General features: G+C 39.9%; 1 pseudogene; it reads right to left on the bottom strand.

Annotated features, from left to right (window-relative positions):
* Positions 1 to 6059: 6059 nt before the first annotated feature.
* On the bottom strand, positions 6060 to 8474 carry LOC119284134 (annotated as a pseudogene).
* Positions 8475 to 8826: the final 352 nt, after the last annotated feature.

The following is an 8826-nucleotide window of genomic DNA, read 5'->3' on the forward strand; positions in this document are numbered from 1 at the left end:
CGTGTTAAATCGAAAACATGGCAGAACAGAGGACGTATATTTGTTGGTTCTATTTGTTTTTATTTATATATATTCTTTTTCATTTTGTTTTCTGGTAGCCAAAACACTGCTTGTTTCTGTCAGTGGAATTGGGAGTTGCCCTTGCTAAAGAGAATGTAAAGATTGCTGCTGAAAATAGTTACTCCAATCAGTTCTCCTGATCACGATGCCTGGCATGATTACTCAGACGGTCCCATGAAAGGTGAACCAGAACGGTAAAATCTGCATCTGTTTATATAGAAACCAGGCCGCTACCTCTACACGGCACATTTTATATATTTCCCCACCTACCTTCACACGTCTAAACAGCTCTTTCCCTCTCCTATATACTTGGCCCCATTTCCCCTGAACGCTAGGAAAACCAGTCATCTCTCATTCATCCATGCTTTACACGTACACAACTATTCTTGACCGTTTTCATATATTAGGTTCATTTCAACACACATAAACACGGGAGATAATGGCAATATGATGCCAGTAACATGTATGACTAGGAGGCATAGGGAAGGAAACAAATACGGGGAGAACTCCGTTGGCTACAACCAAAGACCACAGTCTTGCATTGACGTTGGACCTCAAGCAGTGAACTTAAAAACAATAAGAGGGGATCAAGCAGAGCGTTGTCCATGACGATGATGTGTAGGTACACAATGGTTATTGGGTTGGCAGAGAACATGGTGAGGATCATCCAGTTTTTATACTCGGGTTACTGAAGATGTCTCTGTCAAGGACATGGGCCGCTAAGCAAGATCACATGTAAAATTTTGTAACGGAAAGGAGATTATGATCTCCCAAAAAATGGAAGGAGCTTTTGAAAAAAAATGTAGAAAACATAGGAACATTATTTGCATTCAGTTACGAGCAACAAACCAAGCATTTTTTGCAAGTTGATTGTTCGACAAAATTTCTTATTTTAAGCGTGTCAAGTCTAACAGCGCACATCTAAGTGCAATCTACTAGTGGAAAGGCAAGGAGTCTACGCACCTAGGTGTCCCAAACAGTTGTCATATACCAGATTAAGCCTCCTTGCTCAGATATAAGAAAATACGTCCCAATTACTACTCTTTACTTGCCTAAGAAAGGAGAAACCCCATGGATTACGCAAAGGATTGCTGTTTCTATATATTTTGTTGTATTTGACAATACTTGTTTCTGCTAACTGAAATTATAGGCTGTTTTGCTAACGAAAATCTAGTTGTTGTTGAAAACAATTCTTCTGCAGGTTTGCTTGATCACGGGGACAGACATTACAAGTCAGACCCGTGAAAAGTAAAATATAGTTTAAAAAGCTGTATATCTTCAAACAGAGGGCCACCTCTATAAGGTGCATTTTATTTTTCCCACCTACCTTCACATGTCTAAATATCACTTTCCCTCTCCTTTATATTTGACCCCATTGCCGCATGAACATGCAGGAAAGCCCATCATCTCTCATTAATCCACACTTCACACTTCCAGATAATTCTCTGTTGACTATTTTTCATCTGACATGTTTCAGTACACATGAACACTGGAGATGATGGTGGACACAAATCAAGACAATGTCAATGAAAATGTATGACTGGGAGGCATCGAGAAAGAAACAAATACTTGAATGGTTCCTTTAACATGTAGCAATATGATCACACAATCTTCCATGGTGCAGGACCTCACTACCCATCTTGTCGCTTCCAAACATGACTTGTGGTATTGTACTGGCTGGAAGGAAGATATTACAGCCTGTAGTGATAGGAGTCACATTTCAATAAGTCTGCATCTGTTTCCTTGAAATCACATTTTTGCCGATTTCTCATGATATGTAATTCAGAACTAGATTTGTAATGAAACATTCTCAAAAAAATCCAAAGCCCTGTTTGGATTATCGTTTTGCTTTGAGCTACGCCTGTAAAAAATACAGAGCTTGGCCCATCGTTTTATTTCCAACCTAAAATTGCTAAGCGGCCGGTAACATACACCTATAAGATTTATATCCCCATACAAAATACATCTATCCCAAGCGCATCCTAAAACAACTTTGATGTTACAAAAAGTAAGTTGATTAATTAATTGTTTTGTTAAAAGAAAGATTTTAGTACATAATTCTTTGTATATCATTAAAATTAATTATACACAATTTTTAGATACGTAATACTACTTTTGAAGCAACTTAGTATCAACAAGTTAGTTGTCCAAACATGCTTATTCTATACTAAATCAATAAATTGATCATTGGTTATGATTTTTCGGGTTGAAAAGCAAGTTTTAAGCCTATAGTTATTATAATTAAAATTTCTCTCTTTATCTTCCATGCAAACATTGTTACTTTAAATTTTAGGCATGAAATGATTCTTTCAAAAGCAACTCAGTGTGACGGAAAGCAATTTTATTGTATAAACATGTTTTTGTATAGTTGTTTGTGTATCATAATAATTGTGCTTGTCGAATTGGTCTGTTTTTTTGTTTATAAAACCTGCTATCGAGGAACACGATAGTTAACACGAGCTATGTATATCATATACGCTGTTCAATTTTGGACAAAGTTGTTTTAGAAGTTTCTACAAACTTACAAATATTTGAGGGGCTAGAAAAGAAAAAAAACACACCAATTAATCAATTTTCTGCATAGCATAGGTGCACAGATTCTTTTTTGTCCTTAGCGTCGTAAAAACAAGAGGAAGTGGTAGATCACTAGGCCGAGAAATTGGTAGACTACTAGGTCCGCCGCCACCACCGCCATCGCCACCATCGATGGCCCCAACTCTGGAGGAATGGAATCACAAGACCCTTCCGCCACCCTGACGGCCACCGCTGCGGCACAAAGCCCCCAGAATTGAACTACGCGCCGGCGCCTGCACCAAGGAAGAGATTTAGGAATAAAAACTTGTTTCAGGCCGCGACACGTCAACCAAGGCTAGCAGCAAGGGCGGTGGCAAGGCCGCAGTGGCCCTGGTGACGGTAGTCCACCCTCCCGTTGCTATGCCTGCAGCAAGCCAGCGAGGAAGCCGACGGCGCCCATAAAGGCGCTCGCCAAGCTGTCGAAGAAGTCTGTGAAATGATTTGGTTTAAACAGCAAAACCACATGTTTAAACAACACTTTCCCTTTCCTATATATTTGACCTCATTTTGGCATAAACTCGTAGGGCATCATCTTTCATTCATCCATGCTTTACACTTCCTCTTAACTCTCTGGCGTCCATTTTCATATATTAAGTACTATGTTGCAATACACAAAAACATGGGGGATAGTGGCAGATATAAAATCAAGACGATCTCAATAAACATGTATGACTCGGACGCTTCGATATCGAATCCAGCCTTGTGCTTTCCACCTAACCATGATTTACATTAAAGAGCACATCCCTCAGTGTAGAAAAAAAGAGATGGGATGGGGCCATCGTCATAATCCCACTCCATAGAAAACAATGATTATTGGAGCAACCAGAATGTGACCGAGAGTAATTGTTTCGCAGATAATTATATTATTGCACCTAGTTTTACCGATATCTTGACGGTAAGTGTCATGTGAAATTGTGTTCTGCTAGTATGTTCAACAAAGCAGCTGTACATCGTGATAAAATTATTTTTTGGAATGCAGACTTCTACAGTAGAGGACATTGAAGCCATTTGCCATGACATCTTCTTTTGATAATTAAAGGAAGTGGTTTCTAGATTTGCGTGCAGTGGAAAGTCGATGTATCAGTAGTCCTGTGAAATACACTCATGTTATTGGCATTTTGGGGATTTATATAAGTAGTAATAGTACTCTGTTAGTACTTGAGTTTCAGTGTTCAATATTGAAAAATAGTTTGTGTCTCATTGCTAAAATATTCAGTACTTTGTTAGTACAAATAGCATGCTTGGATGATTCAGTGCTAAACATTGCAGTAGCACTTGAGTTTCAGTTCTACAATTTTGAGTACTCTATTAGAAGAATGCTTGGCTGATTAGGGGATGAAAATTGGAATAGCACTTCAGTTTCGCTGATAAAACTACAGACTATGCTATATTTGAATTGTGCTTGGCACAGCTGTACGTGCAAGGTTTGCTATGTGTTCTGAGTCCTAGTATTTTAGCAAGCAATGGCTCTATTTGATTCAGCAACGCGTCCACTGCAGCTGCAATTTTTGGGGTGAGAAACAGGCACAACTATAGACCACTAGCAAAGCTTGGGGCACTTCAGACTTCAGAAGACTAGACAGAGGATGGGATGTGCTCCTCCAACTGCGGCATCTCGACGGCGATATGGCAGCGACGTGGCTCGACGGTAACGCAGAGGCTGCAGCGCGACGGTGACGCACCGACGGCGGCGGCAGCTTGACGGCGATGCAACGGCTGCTGCTCGATAGCAACGAGGCCAGTGCGCTGCAATTTTTGGCGCGACATGTTTCAGCGTATAGAGAAACAAGGAAGTTCTTCAAACACTTCAGAGATTGTTGATGAATAACAGAGGTCCGTTGGATGGGCTGGGCAGTGACCGAATGGCTGATTTTTTCCCGTGGTTCTGCCGTGCGTGAAGGCACGTCAGATGATCTGCGTCCGGTGAAAATTGGGGGTTGCCCTTGCTAAAGAAAACACAAGGATTGCTAAAAATGATTTCTTCAATCAGTTTTCTTGATATCAGTGCCACACATTGTAGCTCAGGGCATAGGGAACTGAAATATAATACAATGGTTCTGCACGTGTTTCTTACAGAGACAACACCACCACCTCTATCCAGTGCATCTTATTAACTTAATTACCACCACCTACCTTCACATGTTTAGACAACACTTCTCATCCTATATATTTAGACCCATCCTTTGTATGAACATGCATGAAACCCGTCCACGTTTTCACTTCCACATAACTCGGTCTTCTGAATTTTTTCGTGTAATAAACAGATTCACATAAACACGAGAGATGGTGGTAGACAAAAAACCAAGAAGATATCAGTAACATGTATGATTAGGAGGCTTAGGGAAAGAAACAAATTCGGAGATGATTGGCTTAACTTGTAGCAAGACCCTGCAGTGTGGCTACGGTCGTGCTTATCTCATCCATGCTTGTGCCGTAGGAACAAATTAGAATCAATGTTCTTCAGGATCATCGTGTAAAGCTACATCTGTACCATATCCACCGGATACAGCATGCAATTTGCAGGCGACTATCCAGAGGTTACAAATAACCTAAGCTAAGTCGGTACGTAGCACATAGCAGCCAGGTAGATTTATTTGGTTGCACTTTCCACCAAAGTCGCTACTATTTGATTCCAGTAAACATTTTTATGAAGCAATATATGGCGGAACATGCCCTGTGTAGCCAGGGCATCTTCAGCTGTCTCAATGGCAGCATACATGTCCCAGCGTCCATGATTACTGACAGAAAGGAACTAGTGATGCCGCTCGCCTGGTTCCCAATCTGGCGTTCATGCGCTGGTTCCGGCAGGACAAGAACGTCCCGATTCCTGAGCGTCATCTTTTCATCACTGACAAAGAGCATCCTCACGTGACAGCCATATGTCAGCCATACAAATTCCTTTTTTGAGACATTCTTGCTAAGCTTTATTTCAATCGTCGCAACATTTACAGGAATAAAATTCGTCCGTACAGATTCCTAACATGAAATCGCCAACGGACGACCATAGCGGGCTGCAGTGGCGGAGCCAGAAACTCAATATAGATCGGGGTCAAACCAGGGGCGGACCAAGGAGAAAAACCGACTGGGGGCACACAGCGATAGAAAACTCTCGAACATGTTTACACAAAGGCTTATAAACATGTAAATATGTTATATTTAGCAATTTTCTTGCAAGTCATAACATATTTCATCCAAGTTCGAAAAAAGATACATTATCCAATAGACAATAGTAACACAACACGTTAACATAAGGTGATCAGAGCCTACAAAAAGACTTCATATCCCAACAGTTCATGCTTTGCAAAAGAGAATATTCATTTCTAATATAAATGCCATTATCTGCGAAGAAAAAACACATATTAGTATTAGCCATTGAAATACAAATGGAGATGGTAAACACACAAAAGGTGTATGATATTGGATCATTACATTTCGTTCTTCCCACGACGGTCTTTCATCTTATGAAAACGATCAGCAATCACTTCATTAGTAATTTCGTCCAGCAGTCCCTTTTCCACAAAGCAAATTAGGCTATGGCTCAAATAATCATCACCAATTTTATTATGCAAAGCATTCTTCACAATCTTCATAGCTGAAAAACATCTCTCAACAGTGGCAGTGGCAATAGAAAGAGTCAAAGCTAGCTTCAAAAGCCGATATACCAAAGGATAGGAGAGGTGCTTCGTTGTATCCACCATCAGTTTAGCTAGATCACCTATTTTGTCCAAGCTAGAAAACCTTGTATCATGGAGTATATTATCTATGTAGAGACCAAGTTCATGCTCAAGAGTCACCATATCTTTGTGATTAAAGTCATCAGGATAATGCTTAGCTAATTCCAGCAACTTCGCCTTGTCAAAACGACAAAATAAATCACTTGGGCTCAAAGCAGACATGCATAGAAGCAACTCAGAATTTACCTCATTAAATCTGTCATTAAACTCTTCTCCTAACAGATCAAGAACAGCAAAGAAACAGTCAACGCGGTAATAATGTTCATTGTTAATACCGGTCTTTTGTCTTGGCTTTTTTGGGTTAACATAGGCATCTTCCATGTCCAATACTGGAATGTCATGTTTCTCACAGAAACAGTATACCTTCCTCATAAGAGAATCCCACCCTTCATTGGTTCTGAGCTTTTCTAACTCCCGTTTAGTTGATTCCACATCTGAAATAGCATTTACAATGTCTTTATCCTTTCTCTGTAAGGTTTTTGACAGTCCATTTGTTAAAGCTAATATCATCATCATCATATGTAAGAAAAATGCAGAATCAAAAGTCTGGAAATATTTGAGAAGACCTCTAGCTTGACGCCTCTTTCCAGTATCTGTACCATCTTTCTCAACATATTCTAGAACTTTAACCACCGACGAGAACATCTTTGACAAACCCAACAATGTTTTATAATGGGAGTTCCATCGAGTGTCACCTGGTCTCTGAAGTGATAGTTCTTGATTTAGTCCCGTTCCTGTAGAGATCTCTCCACAACCAATTGCTTTCCTCACTTCTTCTTGATGATGCTCACGAAGTTGGTCTTTTCTCTTGCAAGATGCTCCCACAACATTCAGCAAAACTGAAACCATATCAAAGAAATCTCCTACATCGAATATCTTTTTTGCAATAGCCAAAACAACCAGGTTGAGTTTATGAGCAAAACAATGTATATAATATGCTGATTTGTTCTCACTCATAATTTTAGCTTGCAAACCATTAAACTCACCAGACATATTACTTGCGCCGTCATAACCTTGGCCTCTAACTTGTTTAATATTCAAACCAAGTTGCGAAAATAATATATCTATGCAAGACTTGAGATAAGAAGCTGTTGTCTCCTCCACATGGACAACACCAACAAACTTTTCTTGGACCAGCGCACATTTATCAACGTATCGGAGCACAACTGCCATTTGTTCTTTGTCGGAAACATCTCGACACTCATCAACTAATAAGCTAAAAGCACCATTACCAAATTCTTCCATCACATAACTCAATATTTCTTTTGCGAAACACTCGGTAATATCTCTCTGAATTGTTGGAGACAACAACTGATTATTCTCTGGAGCATTCTTGAATGCCTTAGCAACGACATCATTCTACTTAATAGTGTAATCCATCAACTCACGGTAGTTTCCTTTATTTTCAGAATCTTTAGATTCATTGTGACCACGGAAAGGTTGCCCCTGATGCAACAAATATCCACAAACATCAATTGCAGCATTTAAGCGGATGAGATGCTCATTCTTTTCAATTTCGCTTTGTCTATGCATGGCTGCAGAGATTGATTGATCTTTTTTTAGTAGACCCTCACAATCCTTGAGTGCCCTGTTGTGAAAGCTATTACCATTGCCGACATGAGTCACAAATCGCTCTGGCTTGTTCCAACTGTTGAAGCCTTCCACTACAAATGCATCATTCCCATGGTGGCTATCTTTGATGTTGTCTCTAAACAAATAGCAACATAAGCAATAGGCCTTGTGCTCCTTCTCGCTGTACTCTAGCCAATATGCATAATCGTCGTACCAATCTGCATTGAACCTCCTCCTCTTCTTCTTCTTCCCAAACTCTCTGTATGGAAAGTCAATGTCAGGCTGATTAGGTCCCCAAATTAAATACTTTCTTCTTATCTCATCACGCTGGTTTGGGTGATAATCTGCCATTCGCTTCCTTTTAGATGGATCCCGAGGAAGCTTGTTCAAGTCAATTAGTGCAGGCACAGCAGAATTATGTCTTGGTACAGGTCTTGATGCATTTCCACTACCACTTGAACTGTTGGTGGTGACAGGAGGACCTTGGGTGGTGGTGTTGACATCTCTTGATTTCTTTATCAAATACTTCTCCATTATCTTCCTTCTTCCCTGTCAAATAGTTGAACTACTAATTGTAAAAATTCAGATACAAAGCATGCTAGTAGTAGCAGACTAGAACTAGAAGGTCAGCACACTAGCAGTAAGCATGTCAGTACTAGTAATAGAATGGTTTGCTTGATTGAATTGCACACAAAATTCCCAAATTGTACAAATTAACCTACCAGTGGAGTGTCACACTAATCCTATAATTATTTTGTTAGAACCAAGAGTACATGCGTGATAGCATACTAGTACTGTACTAGTGGGATTGCATATTTTCATTTGATTTTACATAAGACACACCAACGAATCAACTAAGGAATAGGGACCGGAGTGGTTCAGGAGA

Source organism: Triticum dicoccoides, chromosome 4A (assembly GCF_002162155.2).
Source record: "Triticum dicoccoides isolate Atlit2015 ecotype Zavitan chromosome 4A, WEW_v2.0, whole genome shotgun sequence".
NCBI lineage: Eukaryota > Viridiplantae > Streptophyta > Magnoliopsida > Poales > Poaceae > Triticum > Triticum dicoccoides.